We start from the raw sequence: 21,013 nt of genomic DNA on the forward strand, positions 1-21,013 counted from the left end.
GAGTGCAAAAACAGAAAATAGGGACAACTTACTTATACAAATGTATATACACGAAAAAGAGCAATGGAACCCAGGACATTCAGGAGTTTGGACAATTCTATGTAATGGATAATCTTTGAGTCTCTGTGACTCATGAGTCTCTTGATCCCACAACACACCTGACATAGTCTCAATGACAGACAAAAAAATATATATAAAGGGTCTTCCTATCTTTCTCTATCTAGAGAGAAAAGCTCTATCAGATCCTGATTCATTATGACCCAGGCTGAAGTGTTAGTGTGTTGTCAAATATGCAGTGGTCATGCCCCATTAGATCCAAAACAATACCTGCAAATTTCTGTAATTATAGTGACATATATAGCCCATAAAAGTTATATACGCAGAAAAAGAAAGGCTTTCCTTTCCATTATCATGAAGATAATWAACAGTACTAGAATTGCATGGAATTTATCAGCAAGGAAAGAAAGAAATTCACTGAGTTCCAGTAGTCTCCAGTTCTATCAAATTTCACATATTCACCCARCTAAATCACAGAGCCAGTGCTCTGACTATTCTTTTCTAATAAATAAAACATGAACATTCCATTTGATGAAATGCAATGATGAAATGACTCATTACCACTGATTTAGTGAGCTCTCTAGCCAAGAACATACCTATGCTCTTTCTTAACTCCAAACTGATTACTTGTAATGGCAAATGCATTGTATGGRGACATTGTCCCATATATTTGAGTACCAGTCATATGATGGTGCTCAGCTGCTGCTTCTATCAAAACTTGCAATCATTTTTCAGACACACTGCAATGCAGGGAGCAAGTCAGTACCCTGACTAACTTCTGAAAACAGAGACTGGGAGTAGGGACAGTGCCATGGGAACATTTATATYCTACTTTAGATCTGATCTACCTCATGCTGAGCCAACATGGGTTTTTTGTATCCCACCTGTCATGTCTAGAGCCCACTTGGTTTCTTTAAATCTGAGGCTTAGACAGGTCCACTTTATGCATAAAATTTTAGCAATGTTACCAACAATATATATAATTTCCAGCTAATATTAAATCAGCTTTTGAGCAATATATTGTTACATAGCATTGATCAMGAGGCTGGCAACAACTAAACAATAGAGAGATCATACTACTGGAAAATCATCTGTATCTTCAGTATGCATCCCCCCCATGTTAAACTATTATTACTATTAACATTAATATATTCAAAATATGTGATTACCTGACAATAATGGGAATACTCTGCATCAAAATGGGGAAGGAAGACTGAAAAGGTGAACAATTCTATGAAATCTTATCAGTGTACTGTAATCCATACTGCTGTTAAGTCTCATCCAGAGATCAACACATTGAAATTAATGGAGCATTTTGTATCCGGTGCAGCTTTGGGAGCATCCGGTAAAAAAAAGAAAAAGAAAAAAGAGAGAATGAGATAAGAAACTGTATCTTCTTTCCAAGAATTCATCTCGTTCACATTGAGAAYCACAGAAATTGCAACAGTGACCCTTGGGATGCTGGTAAACCTCCAGGCTGGTAGCAGAACAAAGAGCTGATGCTCCTACTCAGCAGATGACYAACATCTCCTTTGACAGAAAATTGATCACTCATCCTAAAACATGCAGGAGTCTGTCTAGGACTAAATAAATCTTTAGCTGACACTAGCAAGTTCATCAACTACTGCCAGTATCTAATCTTCTATAAGAAAGCTAATCAAGAAACAAGCAATCAGTGCCGCCTGTCACCTGTCAGTATCCTGGACAGACATCAGGAATGCTGCAGGCCACAGGCAGCACAGGAGCAGCAGTCTTCACTTCGATAGTTGATCTCCTACAAGTCAGAAACAGAGGTAATCATTCATAGTTATTCTGCAGCACTCAGTATCACTGATTTTTGAGTATGCTCATTGATACTCCAGGGAGATACCGGGATATAGTGGTATTGCTTGAAATAACTTGGATGCTTTATTTCAGACCCAATTTTACTGTGTACTCTTCACCAAAAAAGTAAATATAGAAAACATTTTCCACATCTGTTATCTTTTTTTGTGCTGCTGATGTTCACAAAAAAAGGTATAGATGAAACTACATAACTGTCATTTACACTCAGCAATTAATTCACCTGTGACYGAGCTACTTCTAACATTACAATCTGCAAGTACCTTCCTTTTTCCCACTGTAAAAATTCCTCCTCCTTATTAAATAGTCTCATGAGCCAAATTAGGCACAGTTTACTTGCACATTTTCAAGAACCTTTCATCTTTAAATACTAATTTTTAAAGTCTTACATCTTGTATTTATCATGTCATTCTGTTGGAAAAGCAAAATCTTCACATTCCAATGACATACAAAGCCATCTGCCTCCACTCTTGAAAGATTCCAAGGTATTGTGTTTAAAATTGGGATATTGCTAGGGAAAGAAAATTAGTTTCAAAACCACTTTTAATGATAATTTTCAGTCATTTAAATTGTATTGTCTCTAACTTAAGACCTGAGAGAGCTGGGATCATGACAGCAAAGGCAGAATGACAGGTAGATAAGAAAAATGGCCTGACCAGCAGAATCAAAAATTTAAACTGAGTTTGTAAGGAAAAAGAGTAATCGAATTGAAAAAAAGAGGTAAATAAATGGTTATTTTTCTCTGCTCCTTTGCCTCTTTTTTCCTAGAGAGGTTTCTGCTCCATTGCTTAGAAAGGAGGCATCAGACACTTGATTTTGCTTTCCATACTTTGAGGAAATGTAAACCTCTTGTGGGAACAAGAGGTATGTTGGGGATGGGGGTGGGAGAGAGATAGAAAAGAGGTCACAGTAAAAGAGAAATGAAAAAACATATGCAATATTATTATTATCATTAAAAGGAAAACAAATTCTTGGCTTTATCCTTCAATAAGTTTACTTTWAAACYGTAAAGGTTGTGATCACATTGACCCAATCCCTCTTGCATAGGAGCTGGAAATGTTTTTTTTAATGTTTCCTTACAGAGAAACCCTGTAGAATGAGAATTAAATACACAAGTACACAATTTTCCTAATATTTAAACCGAAGAATTTGAATACTACATATTCAACAGCGACTGAAAAGGATTTAAAGTAAATCTGTTTTATTAGCAAGTTGCGTAACAGCCAACGTAAACTATTATTTTTCTACATATTTGCTAAATAAATACGTGACTTTTAATTTACTTTCTTGAAGTTGCTTCAGAATCAGCAGAGTGCTATCTAGAGACSCAAAGATTTTCAGATTTTCACTGCAGAATGTCTGCCTAGCTTGCTGTGGGAGCTACCAGGGTTTCTGTCTAAGTCTATAAGGATAAAAAGATATGACGATAATTTTCACCTTTAGGAAAAAAGAAAGACTCATAGTTCGTACTGCTTTCYTCTTGGAGATTTTAATTACTTGTAAATCCAAAGAAACTCTTATTTGTTATTGAATAACACAGCTTGATTTACTGTAAGTGTACTTAGTCAGTAGRACATATCACTTAAGTGAAAAATGATTATTCCTTTATAATGTCCTGTAAAAAAACAAGTATCTTTCTTTTAAAATACATCTCTAAGTTGGTATTTAGTCAAACAGCTTTACATGAATTTTTACAGAAAAAAGTGTTTTTAAGAAAATGTAGCTGCATATTATATTAATATATAGCAGCAAGAATGCATTAATGAGGTGGTTCAGCTGTGGGTACCATTCTTCTCTGGGTACCATTGATTGTTTAAAAGTTGGATTACACAATACTGAGAGTCTTTCTGTTTGAGATAAGTATCCAAATACCTACTGATTTCTGCAAGCATGATCATGAGGGCAAAATTTTCCATTTAACACAAAGGAGATGTTACTTTTAGAAGGCCTGCAGAAGTACACTCACATCAACTCATTTCATTTACAAGATTCACAAAATTTTCATTTTGCAATAAAATTACAATTCTTATGTTGAGTGAAAAACGTAAATTGTTTGTCCAAGAACCATTGCACAAAATTTCACATACAAACATAAAAAACAACAAAAAACAAAAGAAGTATCTGATTACTCAAAATGGATTCACTTCTAAATTTGATAGGAGACTGATCATTATACTTTAAGAAAAAGTGCTTTTATCATTTCTGAAGATATTTGATKTCCAATTAACCAATACACCTGTGGTTGAAAACGTATTATTTCTTATATAACAAAATTTATTTTCAACAGTTCTGTTACAAATAATTCAAGTATAAGTAATAATTTGGGATATCACCGTGGGTAATGACTGCCGAAAAAGCTGATCTTTCTAATGTCAACCATTACGTTCCTTTTTGTTGCTGTTTTTGAACTTTCATTATGTTTAAAGATCAAACTGTTATAGCCTTTACCCAGCCAAAGTAGAAACAGATGGTTTTGGGGGGTTTCTGAGGAATAAATGCTATCTTTACAAAGACTATTATATGCACAAAATATCCCTCCTGAGCCCTATCCCCCATTTGCTGTCTAATTCTAATAAGAGTACTTTGCACATGAATTTCATGGTGGAAGAAACAAAAAATCAAAATCCTTTAAAGTGTATCACTCCTACAGAAAATCTTTTGTGAAATCTAACAAGAGATAGGGAACATGAACATCTGTGAAAATATGCTCCAGAAAGGATTTTCKCTTTTATTCTCTTCTTGCACCACAGAATGAAAATCTAGGCACCGTCCATTAACTAACATGGAAACAAGTTGCCTTTGTTCAGAAAATCCAGCAGTATTTACAAATGAATGACATACTGGCAACATCAGAAAACTACACTGTCGCTGGTTTTCAGACTCAGACATGAGCAACACAACATGGTGGCAGAAATTGCCCTCTAGTTTTTTATAATCATTTTGTAAATATCAGCATCCTAAATTTCCTAAAAGCAAAGCAGACCTTAGACAAGAAAGCTAAAAAAAAGCTAAGGCAACACAGCTAAAAAAAAAAAAAATTTTTTGAGTGAGGAATGCTCACAAAAGACTTTTTAAAAAAATTTTATAATGTTGATATTACATAAAGCCTGACACTCGTTACCCAAGAAAGAAAACTTTAAAATACCATAATGCAGTTTGCTTTTAAGGCTACAATCTGTTAAGCTAGTCTTTAGAGTTCTGACCCATTCAGGATGCAGTACTTATCTATGAAATATATTATGGACCTATAKCCAAACAAAGAAGAAATCCTAACACAGGAACTAAGTAAAAAATGTGTAGCTGAAACAACAATATGAGGCCACCTCTAAAGGCAGTGCCCAGGATGCAGGAGTAGATGTTGAGTGGTCAAGGCAGGCAGGAGTGATGCAGGCAAAGCATGCTTGCCAGAAGAACCTATTTCAATGGAATAAAAAAGCTTATARGATAACTAGTGCACTCCTGAACAAAGTACAGATACAGCCAATATAATSAAAGTAATGACTTGCACAGCATTAYATTGTATTGCAAATGTATGTGACAAATATCTTTGCACACAATTCGTAGGCTGAATTTTATTTCTGTGAAACAGAAAAAAAACAATTATATTTAAATTTATTATAAATTTATATATATAATATAAATATATATAATATAAAATTTATAATATAAAAATAAAATTATAAAAGTACTTCCATCATTTCAAGAAACTTGTGCTAATTCAGAAAGGAAATTTGACTTTCTTATATGCATATGGTACTATTTAATTACTTAAAATACCCAGCCTAGGTGGATTGGAAAACTTGAAACCACACTTATCTAATTTCTTGTGTTTTTAACATCCCTAACATGAGGAATGAGTTCAGCTCTCTCATTTTTTAAAAGCCTTAGTAAAGATTCATTCACATTAGGATGCAATTATTTTACATAAATAGAAATTTAAAACTAGATAATTGCATATGGGCTGTTTGAGTTTCAGAGGTGAGACAGGCAGAGGAAGTATTTGGAAGAAGGTGCCAGCTATACACAGGTCATTGCTATCTTTAATTGCCATCAAAGTCTTCTTTATTTTGCTGGTATTTCCAGTAATACTGCCAGGCCTTCCCACAAAGACTGARAAATAGCAAAGGAGCGGGAAGTTCATGTCAGAAGGACAAACTGCAGCACAGTGAACAATAACATCATATATTGGAAATATTATAGRGTAAATAAGATGACAGAGCTTGCCAGATTATTTTCTTAAAGTAAAAGAGAAAAGGCTATTTAAAATCATGAAGGAGCATTTTTTCACTATAGAAACTGGATTTTATTTTCTAGAACTTATGTAAATTAATTATCTACATTCCTATTCTTAGAAATAGAGCAACATACTTATTTTATTTTTTATATCTGATCTGTAGAGACTTCATCCTTTTCCATGTTTGGCTAAATAAGGCACCAAAAATAAATAATCCATCCTGCCAACAGTGGTACATAGCCAAACATATCCATTAATTAGTTTATGCAAATCAAGTAATATAGTTCATATTCAGGACCCTGGAAAAGCTGAGCCAAATAGCCACTGACAAAAGCTGGCAAAAATAAATAGCATTAAATCTGTGCCTCTATTTCTAAGTGCTTGTAGGTGGCCATTTGGTTAAAGCCAGTTACATTAGTTAATTGATACACTGCACCTGTGAAAGCAAAAAGAAAAACAYGCTGATTTCTGAAGTTATGCTGGATTTCACAAACCACTACTGGTCAGAGTCAGCAGCAAGACTATAGGATATAAAAAAAGATGATAATATTTCYGTTGTTTCTGACTGACAAATGCTAGTCTACCCTAAAGAAGTTTGTTGTCTGGGTGCCAAAAAACATTTTAAAGGATATAGCTATGCCGAATTTTGTTACGTTTAAAAGTTTATGCTGACAGCTTGGTTGTTGTGCAGAAAAAGATGGCATCCTATGGCAGAAACAAAGCAARAATAATCAACATCTGTACTATAAATCCAAAAATAAGTCTGATGATGGAGATCTGCGATTCTGATGATGACCCTAATGTTGATGAACATACATAAAAGTGTATACAGCCATTTAAGTCCCACGATTATTGCAACAGGCAGCAAGCACCTACACAGACATGTATACATCTGAATACTTATCATGAGTATTAGCAATGAAAAAGAATGAGAGATGCAGGAAAAAAAAGTTCACAAAGAAAGAGTGAAAAGTAATGATTGATCAGCATTTTACACATACACAAAAGATTTCTGAATGATGAAACCAAATGACAAGTTCTGATTTATCATACAGGAGCAGATTATGATGAATACAACAGTTAAAATCTGCCAAYAGTGAAAGTTCAGAGACATTTAAAGAATGATAGGGATTGACATCTTAGCTTAAAGAGTTTATTCTTCAAAAAACAAAAATCTAGGTGAAAATGAAATGCTTCTGTGTTTTCCCATGTATTCTTCCCCATACGTGGTRAATAAAAGAAGCTGTAAAAAGCCAGATGTACAGAATCTGGAAGCATATTAAAACCAAGWGGAAGTTTTTTCCTCTAAAATGACTGGTTGAATGGAAAAAGAAAAGTAAATTGTATTTTGATTTTTTTCTTTCATTTTATCAAAATACATACTTTAATTAAATCTTGCTTCCATTTTTTTTTAACTTTGCCAGTTATCAAGTTTTGTCATTGTGAGCTGTTAAGTAATGCTTAAGTGTAATCCTCAATCATCAATTTTGTCCGAACTTTGCCACTGAAAGCATGGTTTGTTACTAATCAGAGAGACGCACGTGTCCTTAATCCTCCAAAAGAAGCTGGAACCAAATCAACTTTTAGAACTGGAGTCTAGAAACCATTATCAATGTAATCTCTCCTCACTTAGCAATCTTTGATACTAGTCAARTTCAGGCAACTGACACCAAAAGGGAGAATGCCATACAGAATTAAGGGACATTTTCAGACATCATTCTTCTACCAGTCAAACCTGACAGTGCTTAACTACTGCWTATCTACCCAAGATGCTACAGAACAAAAGACCTGGTAGCTGAGGCTACCATACCCTAAGGAACTGGAGATCTAACGGTCAAAACTAACACCTTGCACACAGACATAAACTAAAGTACATATCCTTATGATGAGTTGTCACTGTGTCATGAAAAGTCATGTTTCAGTCTTCCCTGTTTCATGATCCTCAGGTAACTGACTTTAAGGCACTTCACAGTAATTTTCTATTTAGATTATTTTAAATCAAATTTATTTTTTATATTTTTTTTTTTTTCTGTTTTCAGAGAGTTAATTTAGCGGCGAGTTTTCAAGTGTTGCCATGGCAATATTAGACAAYGAATTCCAGGAAGCTTATAGCATTTTCTGTTTGCTTGCTTGCTTTTTTTGCAGAAGAAAAGGTTCTAATGSATAAGATAACAATATCTCCATCTATTAACAAACAAAAATTTTTATATTGACATTTCTCATTACCTTTGTTCTCCTTAATGAAGAAGCAAACCATAGAATTTAGTTTAAAAATAAACATTATTAAATTCAGTCACACAGAAGGTAACCTAATGTATGGAAATTATACTGAATATGAACCCTAACATTGAATCGATTAATTTTCCCTTGCGATTTCTTTTACAATATTGTTGCTTGTTAGCCCAGTAAATACAGAGTTGCCATTTCTTGTAACAYACCACAAGCTTTGTGTTAAGCTAATAACATCGGCACCAGAATGGGCCAGGTTTTGCCTGGACTTGCCTTGATGTGCCTGGAGACTTGTTTTAGCATGTAATAGCAATTATCTAATGACCAGGCAACTACTACCTAGCTTTTGCTGAGCTTTGTACAATTGTACAAGTAATGCCTGTTGTTGTACATATATTGCAACTAATAAATAGTCAGAACATGTATTTATTCTATTGGGAATGAATCATCTGTGAACCTAGGATAAAATGCCGCATAGAGGAGTATAAATATGTGAAGATTATTGGAGCCTTGAAGCTACAGTACGATACTATGTATCCGTACTATGTGATACTTGGTGGGAATGGTCCGTGTTGTAACTTTTGTATCYGTATTTCCTGATACCTGGTGGGAATGGTCTAGTGTTGCAACTTTTTGGTGTCTAGAACAGTGCGGCTGTGTTAAGCGGGATACAGATAAGTAACTAACAAGGTCTTGGAAATCTGTGAGAAAGAACAGTGGCTGGTCACATATAGATTTGGTGGCTTCCAGCTACAGAATCACCATGAGAAGCAGTCAGCATGAAGGTCAGAAGCTGAAGAGTAATGAAATAGCAACCCCCAAAGTCAATGTGGCCCCYGAAATAAGTCTGCACGCGTGCGCAGTATCATAGCCCGGTTATGCAGCCGGGGCGGAGTTGGGCTGGACTCCCYGCACTTGCTGGCCCCAGGTGCCRGGACTCCCGCCTCCCACGAATAACCATAAATACCGGAGTCTTTCTGAAGGAGAGTGAGGCTGCTGCACAACAGAGGGCCACGTTGCCTCCTCGGGGACGCCCGAAAAGATTGTGCYTGCCRACTCTCTCTCTCACCATGCAGACGATCGGGACAAGCATTGGGGTGGTCCTTCTCGAGATCGGTTTGTTTGTAAGTATCTACTAATAAGCAGCTTGCTACTGAGGAGTGTGTGTGTGTGTGTGTGTGTGTGTGCGTGCATGCGTGCTGGCTTGCCAAACTGGACATTTGGCCCCCGGGAATCTAACTGGAACATACTAGGAGCTAAAGGGCTATAATACTGGTCATCAAAGTAACGCAGCCTTGTCAGCTGGGTAAAAGCACTTTGATGGGAGACAAGGAAAATACAGAATAAGCATCTAAGATATGTAAAATGCATCATATACAGTAGATTTGGAGGTAACATAGACTCCCAGACCAATGCCTAAAGAGCCAAGTGTTGTTTYAGCAAACATATAAATATTACATCAAGTGGATTCTAGAATGGAAGAAACCATTGATATATTCCTCACAGAGSGATGTATTCAGGATGCCCTTGCCATATATCCTTTCCCCAGGTTGAAACCCTGGACCTTAAGATCCAGAGAAACAGTAGAAGGGTTGTTGTAACACCAGAGAAAAGGGTAGATACTAGAAAGTTTGTACATAATACTGTTTTAACTGCATGCAGTTTAAACAATAAGTGCCTGATGCAGGTATAGCTCTCACGCTTGGATGCCTTTACATGTTTGTTTACTGAGAATATCTTAACAATAAATTTATACCATACAGCATAATTCTTGGCTCTCATTATTTAAAATTCTGATAAATTTTCAGTAACAGTGTACTGATGAAAATATCCCATAGTGCTGGCCCACGACCAACCCTTGCAGAATAAAATTCCTCACTGGGGGATGATTTTCTGTTGATAAGTACTTATTCATAGAGTGTTTATTAAGCCAGTTCATTAGTCCACTGAATACATACTTCATTGATATTGTGCAGTACTAACTTTGTAATCAAAATGTAATGTGTGGCACAGTCAAAGGCCTTATAAAAATGAAAGTATGTTAAATATGGTTACTTTTAGCAATCAAATCTGTAATCTCAACAACAATGAAATCAAGTTTGTTTGACATAACCTACTTTCTATAAATCCATAGTATCATACATTATTTACCTTTTAAATAATTTGCAATTGAAGTAGCTCATTATTAATTTTTCTTTCAAGGAGAAAGTCCCTTCTTTACTAATGTCACAATATATCCACTTGTTCAATCTTCTGGAATTTATCCAGTATTCAAGATTTATTAAGAATGAACATTGGCCAACCAGACATTCCTTCAATTACTTCTTCCAGATTTCTATCTAGCCCCGGTGAATTAARAATTGTTTGTCATAGTAGATGTTTTTAACTTTATTGGTTACTAATATCCTCTAATACATTTTAATCAGTAATTTCTGATTAATGGATCCTTTCATTTAACTTTGCCCACAGCATTCCTGAGCTTTAGTAAGCAATCTTTTTGTAAGCTTCAGGAAAGTAATCTGTTGTTTGCCAAATTGAATTTAATAATGACTAGTCCTTATTTAGCCCAGGTGATTAATTCATCTTTATCTGCTATAGCAAGGACCAAAATAGAGATCTAGCATACTGAGTGCAATACCTTTCATATTAGAAAACAGTCATCTATAATGTTTAGAAGAACTAAAGGGCTTTTCTAAGGGCTGCATGAGACCTCTAATACGTTTCTCAAAATAACAATGTTGCTCATAATATATTTTTATTTCTATTTATGCTATTATTCAGTCTTTTGAACTATGCTAACAATGCTAGTTAGCACTTCAGTATTCCTCCATTATATTTTTTTACCTCTTTACCTATGTTAGTTAGCACTCTGGCCTTTTTTTCTGTAAGTTCTTTTATCTCCTTTACACATTTTGTTCTCCCAAAGTGCATTATAACCACCAATTTTAACCCTCTAACCAACTAAATCAACTCATCACTTTTAGGAATATCTGTCATCACTTTTAGGAATATCTGTGATATAAAATTTCTTTTAAACAATAAGAATTTCCAATTCGTCCTGTGTATTGCAATAGCATATAGCATTTGAAGAATATCTTCTTTCTACATCTGTTGATCTTCATCACAACATTTGAGTTTGGATTTGTACAACATTTATAGTCTTAATAGCTTTCCTTTTTTACTTCTACATTAACAGCCTTGTGGTTGTCCCGGGCAACCTCCAGTTGAAAAAAAATTGTCTTTTTTTCTGTACAAAGCAAGCTTTAGTATTAATAAATCCAACCATCTCTCAGATGGACAAACTTCCACAAACTGAAACTTTTGGTTTCATACCACTCATGCAAATGTCAGTCCTCTCAAGGGCCTTCGCCTTTTCAGTGCTATTAGAATGACTCTAAGAATAGAGTAGGGCTTTTGTCTTCTGCATCTCTTCAAACTATCCACAGCTTTCTAATGTGTGTTGTTGCACATAAATGTCAGGTAACTAATTTCAATGTGTATCATCACTTACTAACATCTCATAAATATCTGATAGATTCTCTGTCTTCCCTTCTCCGTACAGAGTCACCAGTGATGACTGCTTGCCTTCTTGGGCTATTTAAACCCTTTCAGCAGCTACTCACTTCATGTTACAGAATATCAGTCAGCATATTCAATAAGTTCTCGTTCTATTTGTATAGAAGGGATGAGTTGCTGATTATCTGATGACTTGACACTTCTAGAGGAAAGTGAATGTCTTTCTTGATAAGGAAGCACACTATGTGTGCAATATTAAYGTGCAACATTAACTTTTCTTACATTACAATGGAAACCATAATCATGACCTCAGAAGTGTTATTCATCACTGATACATGCACTCTTGTAAAAAATGTAAAGTGTTTTATTTGTGGAGAAATATAAGATTATAGTTAGGGAATTGCACAGTAGTATTAGGGAGATTAAGGTAAAAAATATTTATCCGCTTGAGGCATAAGAAAGCGTGTCGCTTCTAGTATTTTAAATATCACCTAGCCTGCCATATTTTTTAACAGCTGAAGGTATGGCACTGCCAGAACATTACAAAGTTACAGACATATTATTCATGAAATATATACTACATAACACTTCCTACAGACCTTACAGCTTAAAAGAAATAGTAGTTGAATGTGACAAATTCATGGATGTCCCTTTAGGTCTAACTGCCTTATTCTTAATTAGTTTGTAAAACCTAGTGAGATAACAGCAGAAGGTGCTAAGACTGAAAGTACAGCTTTTTTGGCATAGACTGTATAAACGGAACTTTTAGCAATATATGGGCATGTTTTAAACTCCTGTTCATAAAGTTCTCACAATAGTAAGTATAGCACAATGCCAGTATTGGCATCATTGGCTTCTGAAGAATCTTTGTCTGTAATCTAATCTGTGATCACTTCTAGTTCCATGATTAAAATATAAAAACCATCTCATCAGATCAGAGGATAAATGTTGACATCAGTAAACCTTGGGAGAATAATACCTATTTTAATTTTCAAGGGAAACTGAGTGAGAAATATGTGAGTCATATGACACAAAAAGCATACTTTATTTTCATACCCCTCCAATCAAATAAAGTATTAACATTTTAAACAAGACCATTTTATCAAAAGGTCTTTTCTGTTCAGTTCACATGGCAATTGTCTCTAATGCAAGTAATTGGTTCCTGAATGGTCTTCAAAAGGGAGAAGGGACATGATGATCACATCAAAAAGTTATTCATACTTATTATGTGTATTAAAGGATACCTGTACAATTCTTGTGAATCCTTTAAAAGGTACAAAGAAATAGTCTTGGTAGGCGCATCTCAAAGTCTTTTTCAATAGAAGTGCCATAAAAAGATATTTGGCTAAAATTCAAGAAACTATCTCATGCCAAATAAATAGATGAAAAACTATTTTCTATACCAAAACACTATTATTCAAACCTCTGATTTATTGATTGCTTTATGCCAATCTTTTAACTAACAAGTGAGCACATCAGTCTTAGCAATTTACAAAACGAGAGATATGACTCACCTCTTATTCGGACAGCTCAGTTCTTTAGTGTCTTTAGGCAGCATCCTTTTAAGCATCGCCCACCTTCACATTGTTTTACTTTTCTATTGACAATTCTCCTTCCGACAGGGCAAATGTTGATGTCTGTATCTTACTAATGTGTCTGAATTCTCTCTCTCTCTTTTTTCCCCTAGAGCTTTTAAAATGATCTGGCTGAAATCATTCTCCTAGATAGTGACTAAGCAACACTTAGGCACTAGAAAACTACTCTTTTCTGTCTCTAGTGTGTCCGCTTTGCTGCCTCCTCTTCCCCTGAATCATAGAATCATAGAATCAGTAAGGTTGGAAGGAACCTCTGGAGATCATCCAGCCAACACCCCYGCTCAGCAGGGTCACCTACAGCATGGTAGACGGGGTTGCACCCAGGTGGGCCTTGAATATCTCCAGAGAAGGAGACTCCACAACCTCTCTGGGCAACCTGTKCCAGTGCTGAAGTATACGTGACATTCATCCCCACASTGCTAATACATATTATCAGAATTTTCAGTAGCAATATGTTAGTTTTAAGTATTCTATAAGTCTTTGAGGAAACTCGTAATATGAACAAATATATATCAATAATTTGGATATAACATGAAGTTATATTTTGAATAAAAATTGATAAAAAAAATCTTCCTATTTTTTTCTCTAAATACACWCACACACACACACAGATGTCAACACTTTTCTAAACAGTGAACTGTTAAATCACAGCATGCCCTTCCCAGTTTTCTCACAGCTACCAAATCTTTCCAAATATTCATTTCTAAAATGAACCTTATGATCAAAATCTGGCCTCTATGTTTACTGAGCTATGCTCAGTGACATCAGACAAAGTGATAAACATCTAGCAGCATAACTGACATGGTTATAGCATCTGGCATTTGAAAAGATGTTCCACTTTCAGTGGAACTCACTGTGATATCCAGAATCTGGTAGCGAGGATGTGGGATTTGGCAGAAGCAGAAAACTGAATCAAGATGACATTTGCGAGCAAAACTGAATGAGTGAATTCTTACTATGTCCCCGTTTCAGAATCTGGACAGAATTTTGTTCTTTTTGCCATTTGATCATTCAACTCTTGCTTTAAAAGATCAATTATCAGTTAAAATGAGAAGAGGATTTTTACGTTTGTATCTGTCTGGAAGAGCAACCTCTTCTTTCTTTCTAGTGACAGTTTTGCTGGCATTCTGAGATGACTGTGGATGAATATCATTTGGTCTAAATATGTATCACCTCGAAAYCACACAAAGTAACACACAACCACTTTGCTCTCGGGGAATGCATTCTGCTGAACACATACAGTATAGCTATTCTGAGATAAGTAATAATAAAAACTGTATATTGGTTGCTGCACTGAACTTACCAGCAGGAATTTATTGCTTTTTGTTTCATTGGGAGCAGGGCTGTAAGAGTATATACAGGTCTATTCTTCTATAGGCCACTGAAAAAACAGCTTTTATACCTTTCCGTACTGCTTAACTGCTTCGTTCTCATAAATACGACAGATGAAGTTGATTTTCCAGTGAGTAGGGTTTTTTTTGCAAAACATGCGAGTCAAACACTTACACTTCTTTCCTCAGCATTAACCAGTCCTTAAAAATGAGATACTGACACTTTCTTCAGGGAACTACTTTCTTCAGTTGCACTTCTTTGACAAACTTATTAAAGGAAAATTTAAATAGCARGAATTCTTGCAATAATACACCTGAGATCTCCACATAAAAACATGGAGAAAGCATGGAAAAAAAMCAAAGAAAACATAAGATGACAGGTATAGTCTGCCCAGCAGGATCCAAATTTGGTTCTACCACATTAGCAACCCATATTAGTCTAAAAGGATGTAAAGGGCAACGTACTGACGATGATGACTCAACATCATTTCAATTCAATCAATTCAACAAGAATTTATTTTAATGTACAATCTTGTTTTGAAATTACTTTAAAAAGAATGATAAATAAACACAAAATAGAACAAGTAACTTAGTCCAACATCATTTCTTTCTAGCTTATATTTTTGAGTAGGTCCCATTCCTGACCATGCACAGTACTTATATGATGTACAATTCCAAAATATAAACTAAAAAAATTATACAATGTAAACCTCAGTTCCAATATTCGCCCTGCGCATAACACTTCTATAGTTCCACACTTTACAACTATTACCTAATACATTATCCAACAGATCTCTCTTTAGCAAGATTCTGTCATATCAATGCTAAGGCAGGCTTAAGAGTCCTTAAACCTGTATCTCTCACCAAGACTAAAAACTGGCAAYAACTTTGGCTGTTTGAAGTATATCCTATCAGTTTCTTACAAAGTTCTTCTCTAGTTATTATTATCTCTAACCAGTAGCATGTGGTGATTTTCACAAAGGAATTTTTTTTTTTTTTTGGTTTTGTTCAGAATGAAATGATGTTTCCATTTGTTTTACTTTCTCTTTTCTTTCCCCTTAGATACAGGGCACACAAATATGTCAGTACAAATACAGGAAACATGACACACAGTGTTCTCAACTTGAAAGTATGCAGGTATGGTTCACACTAGAAACATGACTGAGGTACAGAAACACGATGGATAAAGAAGAGCCATTAAATTAAAAATTATTTTCTAAATCAACACCAGTAAATCTCTTAAAAAATATATTTGTTTTCTAAGCTCAGGCTCCTTGTTGGATATAATAYCATCAACAGTCCATTAGATTCTCATGTATTTATTTTAAAAAGCAAATAAAAAGTAATAGATTTCTGGAGGGGGGGGGAGAGAGAAAGCGAATAATACACTGCTGATTCAGCCATTAAATACAGAAAGTCATTCACAGTGAGATGATGAACTCTGTTATCATTAAAAAATTGTAACAGTGTGGGTTACTAGGAAACTTGGAACCATTTGAACCTAAGCTCAATAACTGAAAAAACTCTGTCCACTCTCTCTCCGGAATCCTGTTAAATTATGAAAACATATCTAATGTTTTTGTATTCTTTTTTCATACCTGTAAAGCAACTAATACTATTGCATTTTTGAATACATTTAAGAAATGTTACAGATATTAAAGATCACAAATGGAGACTAAATTAACAGGATATGTAATCTCTGTTCTAGCTATACTGATATTCACCACCATAGAGGGAAAATCATGCTGCTCAATTAACCTTAAAAACTCTGGAAAAAATATAAAATTGCTCTGGAAAGTCACTGTGTTAAAAAAGAGCGACTGAGTGTGAAACCTAAGTATACTCATATCCGGTAGAAGATAACATGAATAGATTAAAGCCAGGGAGCAATGCAGTAATAACAGAGATGAGACATCCCCTTCATGTAGCCTACATTAGGTTGAAAAAGGCTCAGGTCTCAAAGAACAAATTTGAATTATAATTTTTTATGCAGCAGTGGATACAGCAGTATTTTTTTTATGATGTACTGTGTATTAAGTTTCAAGGACTCACAGAGCACTTACACTATCTCTGTGACTTTTAAATAAAGTATTAAAAGCCATGAGAACAAGATGATTGTAAAGAATTATAGCTGATTTGAATGACAGCATCTCAGTTAGACGTACCGACTTTTGCTAGCATTGCAGCAGTTGTTGCCATGCACAATATGATTATTTCATAATCATGGACAATAAGAGATTTTGGATGTTTTCTCAGGAAGTTGCATTATCCCCATATAATAACACTGATTTAAGATTCTTCTCTCAGTTTTGGTAACAATGGCATCTGTAGAGAGCAGTTTTGTTTTCAATGCTTGAAACTCTCATCACAGTAGAGATCAACAATGAGTCAAGTATGTCTGTCAGGTGAGGCTGGATTTGTTGAGTTTTTTGGAGTACAGTGATCTAGGAAGTTTCTTCTTGTCAAAGTAAAGAGAAAGTCATTCTAACCACTAGCCTCTTTCTTTTCTGAATCTGAAGTGTACCTCAGCTAACTGTAAAATTTATGGTTCACACATTAATATTATGAGGTTTTTTTAGTTGTTAAAAAGAAACAAAAGTATATTCAATAGCTCATAAATTATAACGCTTTGGCTGATAATAATTCAAGTTTCATAAGCTGGCATTGCTCACAATGACCATAAACTAGGAATCAGATCTTGTCAGCACCCACACTTTTCCATGTGAAAAATATTTGTTTAACCTCTGAATGCAATACTGTTTTGTTAATAATCACCTAAAAGTAAGAAATGCAGAATACAGTAGTGTATTCCCTAATGTAAATTTGCATTGTATTCAGCAAATATAAAATCAGGTATACTACTTGCTCTACAGACACTATGATTTTTGGTCCACTTCAGTGAAACTTTGAACYTGTAAAATCCTAAAATTCAAGTTTGAACTTCACACGTGACTACACTGTAAGGATTTGATGCAAAAGAGAGACTTTTTTAGACCTTGTATAAAACATAAACAATTAAAAGATGTGACATTATGAACCGCAATTTTAGATACTGAAGAATACTGAAATGCTGAATTGATGGTACTATACAAAACAGAATAAACAACGGATTGGTTAAGTCATGCACATCAAAAAAATTTAAGAAGAGAAATAGAGAATCTTCTGGATCAGCAAATTCCTCTTAGGTTCATCTCATAATTTACACTTCTGTTCAAGCTAGGCTGTAAATATGTTGAAATTTTACACATCTTGTATATATCAGGCTAGCTAATTTTAGATATTACATTTAATATGTACACATATACATATCAGCTGGCTATGTTATGCTTTCTTTAATGTTAATTGAGAAGAACAGGCATTCTTACAGCATGATTCATCTGATGTTGATTTTAAGATGAGATGAACAGAACATTCAATACCTCTACTGAGTCTTAAGCAAATGTAGCAGATGAGCTGACATATAGATTTCTACATAGCAAGCATATTAATTTTTAAGACAATGCCCTCTCTATGAGCAAAATTTCAGTTTATCATTGTTATACATCATATACTTTCCCCAAAAGTTTTTGTACATAAGAAGGAAATTGGAAAAGTTTGTTTTCCTGAGGTATTTACTCAGTAAGTCTATATTAACTGATTTGCATGATACAATGAATTCTATACAGTATCCGGAATTTCTGGTCCACTAAAAAKCTACTTGATAATAGCCTTACTGTAAAACATCACATTATATATACAGTAGTAATACAASTAAGGGCATAGGCTAACTAATTAAAATATTTGTTTACAAAACCAATTTAAATTTTGGCACAGTAGTGGAAGCTTAATATGTACAGCGTATAAGCATTAAGCATATATTTGTGCATTCGAGGTCTTTGAAAGCTAGACCATAGTGAGGATGTGCTATATTCCTAATGTCTCCTGGGAGGTGAATGTCAGAGAAAACTGAAGAACCCCCATAATATCAAGTTTCAAAGATCTGCAAGATGTGGAAACAAAAGCAACCTGGTAAATGCGACTCTTGTTTTTGCCATAATTAGCAGATCATCCCAGTCTTCTTATTTGTCTTAGAACTTGGCTAGGATTGTCCTGGCCTAGCTAGCTTTGGCTTGCTTTAACAGTTGTCTAGCAGTCAAGTTTTCTAGTGGTCAAGCAAYGGCTGCCTAACCTGCTTTGTCTCAAACTTTGTGGAAACTATATACCAAAGTAYATATGTAAAGTATAAAGTATATATAAAGTATAAAGAGATATGACAAACCAAAGCAGTTGCTGAGAAGAAACAATTGCCCTTTTTGTTAGTCAAATCTGGGGGAGACTGTTGTGCAACTCTCAGATTTGAGCTGGGAGCCAATGAGAAGGAAGGAGATTGTGTTAAGAAAACATACAAACAAAAGCAGTTTACAGAATAGGGGAGGAAAAAAGCATGAAYATCATGCTCTTCCTGGCAAAGAGAGAACATCATCCTGAGGGAAGAACTCAGGATGCTAGTAGCTTTATCTAAGTTCCTCCTGCATTCTCCTTGCAGAAAATCAAGATGTCAGCCTTAGGATCCAGAGGAACAACTGAAAAGTGAGCGTAACACAAAAGAAAAGGGAGCGATATTAGGAGGGTTTTAACTGTACATGAGAGACATTTCTCTAGTAAGTAATTTGGATTGTTAAGACTCTTCAAACATTAACTGGGCTGAGTCATTTCTTGTTTCAAATACATAGTGAGTTCCCTTTTGCCCATAAAAAGTTTCTTGAGTGAAGCTACAGAGCCTGTGATCTTATGAGTGAGATCCATGGGGAAAAAAACCTTGCAAAGACAAGGCATTCCTTGCAAAGCCTAGCTTTGTAAAATTCATCCTAAAATATATATAAAAATTGTGCCTTTGMTTATTAAGTATTTCTGTATAGCTGTTTATCTAATAGAAAACAATCAGCTATATATTTTTTGTCTACAAGTGCCAGTACAATCAAGTTGCCTCAGTCTTTTCTCTATAAGAGAAAAAAATTTGGTTTGTTTAGGTTGGAAACCCTAGCTTTTATGTGAACTACAGATTTCAAGAAATCAAGAGAAGCAGGGTAATTGGTTGTATCGGTTATGCAACAGCTTTGACGAGAAAGCATGTAATGGGATTTCCTGTTATTATAAGGAAATATGAAAATGTCGAGGCTTTAATCTTCATTAATAATTTAAGCTCAGAAAGAATACAAAAACATTCCTTAAAAACTAAAAACAGTACAAAAAGAATTGATGAAAGGATTTTGAAGATGCTCTCTTTTTAAATTATATTTAATTTGTGGCCTATAGATCTRTGCAATAGAAATATTAAACACTGTATTTATAAAACGTACCTTTTTGCTTTTAGAATATGGTTATAAAATTATGCTTAAAAAAACCCTGAAATCCTGAGGTATCTAGCATCTAGTTACAAGAGATTATTTTCAAAACTTATTCTTTCTGCTTAACAATCTGATAGCCTTCTATGATGGMATGWCTGGCTGGGTAKATGAGGGGAGAGCAGTGGACATTGTGTACMTTGAMTTCAGCAAGGCTTTTGACACTGTCTCCCGTAACATCCTCCTAGAGAAGCTCAGCAAGTGTGGGTTAGAYGAGTGGACAGTGAGGTGGATTGAGAACTGGCTGAATGGAGAGCTCAGAGGGTTGTCATAAGTGGCGTGGAGTCTAGCTGGARGCCTGTGGCTAGTGGTGTCCCCCAGGGCTCASTACTGGGTCCCATCCTGTTCAACTTCTTCATCAATGGCCTGSATGAAGGCATGGAGTGCCTCCTCAAAAAGTTTGCTGATGATACCAAGCTGGGAGGAGTGGCTGATACAGCTGAGGGCTGTGCTATCATTCGGAGAGACTTGGACAGGCTGGAGAGTTTGGTGAAGAGGAACCTCATGAGGTTCAACGGGGGCAAGTGCAGAGTCCTGCACCTAGGGAGAAATAACCCTAGGCACCAGTACAAGCTGGGGGCTGACCTTCTGGAGAGGAGCTCTGCAGAGAAGGACCTGGGAGTGCTGGTGGACAACAAGTTGGCCACGAGCCAGCAATGTGTCCTTGGGGCCAGGAAGGCCAGTGGTCTCCTGGGGTGCATTAGGAAGAGTGTTGCCAGCAGGTGGAGGGAGGTGATCCCGCCCTTTTACTCAGCCCTGGGGAGGCCTCATCTCGAGTACTGTGTCCAGTTGTGGGCTCCCCAGGACAAGAGAGACATGGAGCTG

The sequence above is a fragment of the Rhea americana genome, unplaced genomic scaffold, assembly GCF_003343005.1.
Source record: "Rhea americana isolate MKP2758 unplaced genomic scaffold, rheAme1 scaffold_25, whole genome shotgun sequence".
Taxonomy (NCBI): domain Eukaryota; kingdom Metazoa; phylum Chordata; class Aves; order Rheiformes; family Rheidae; genus Rhea; species Rhea americana.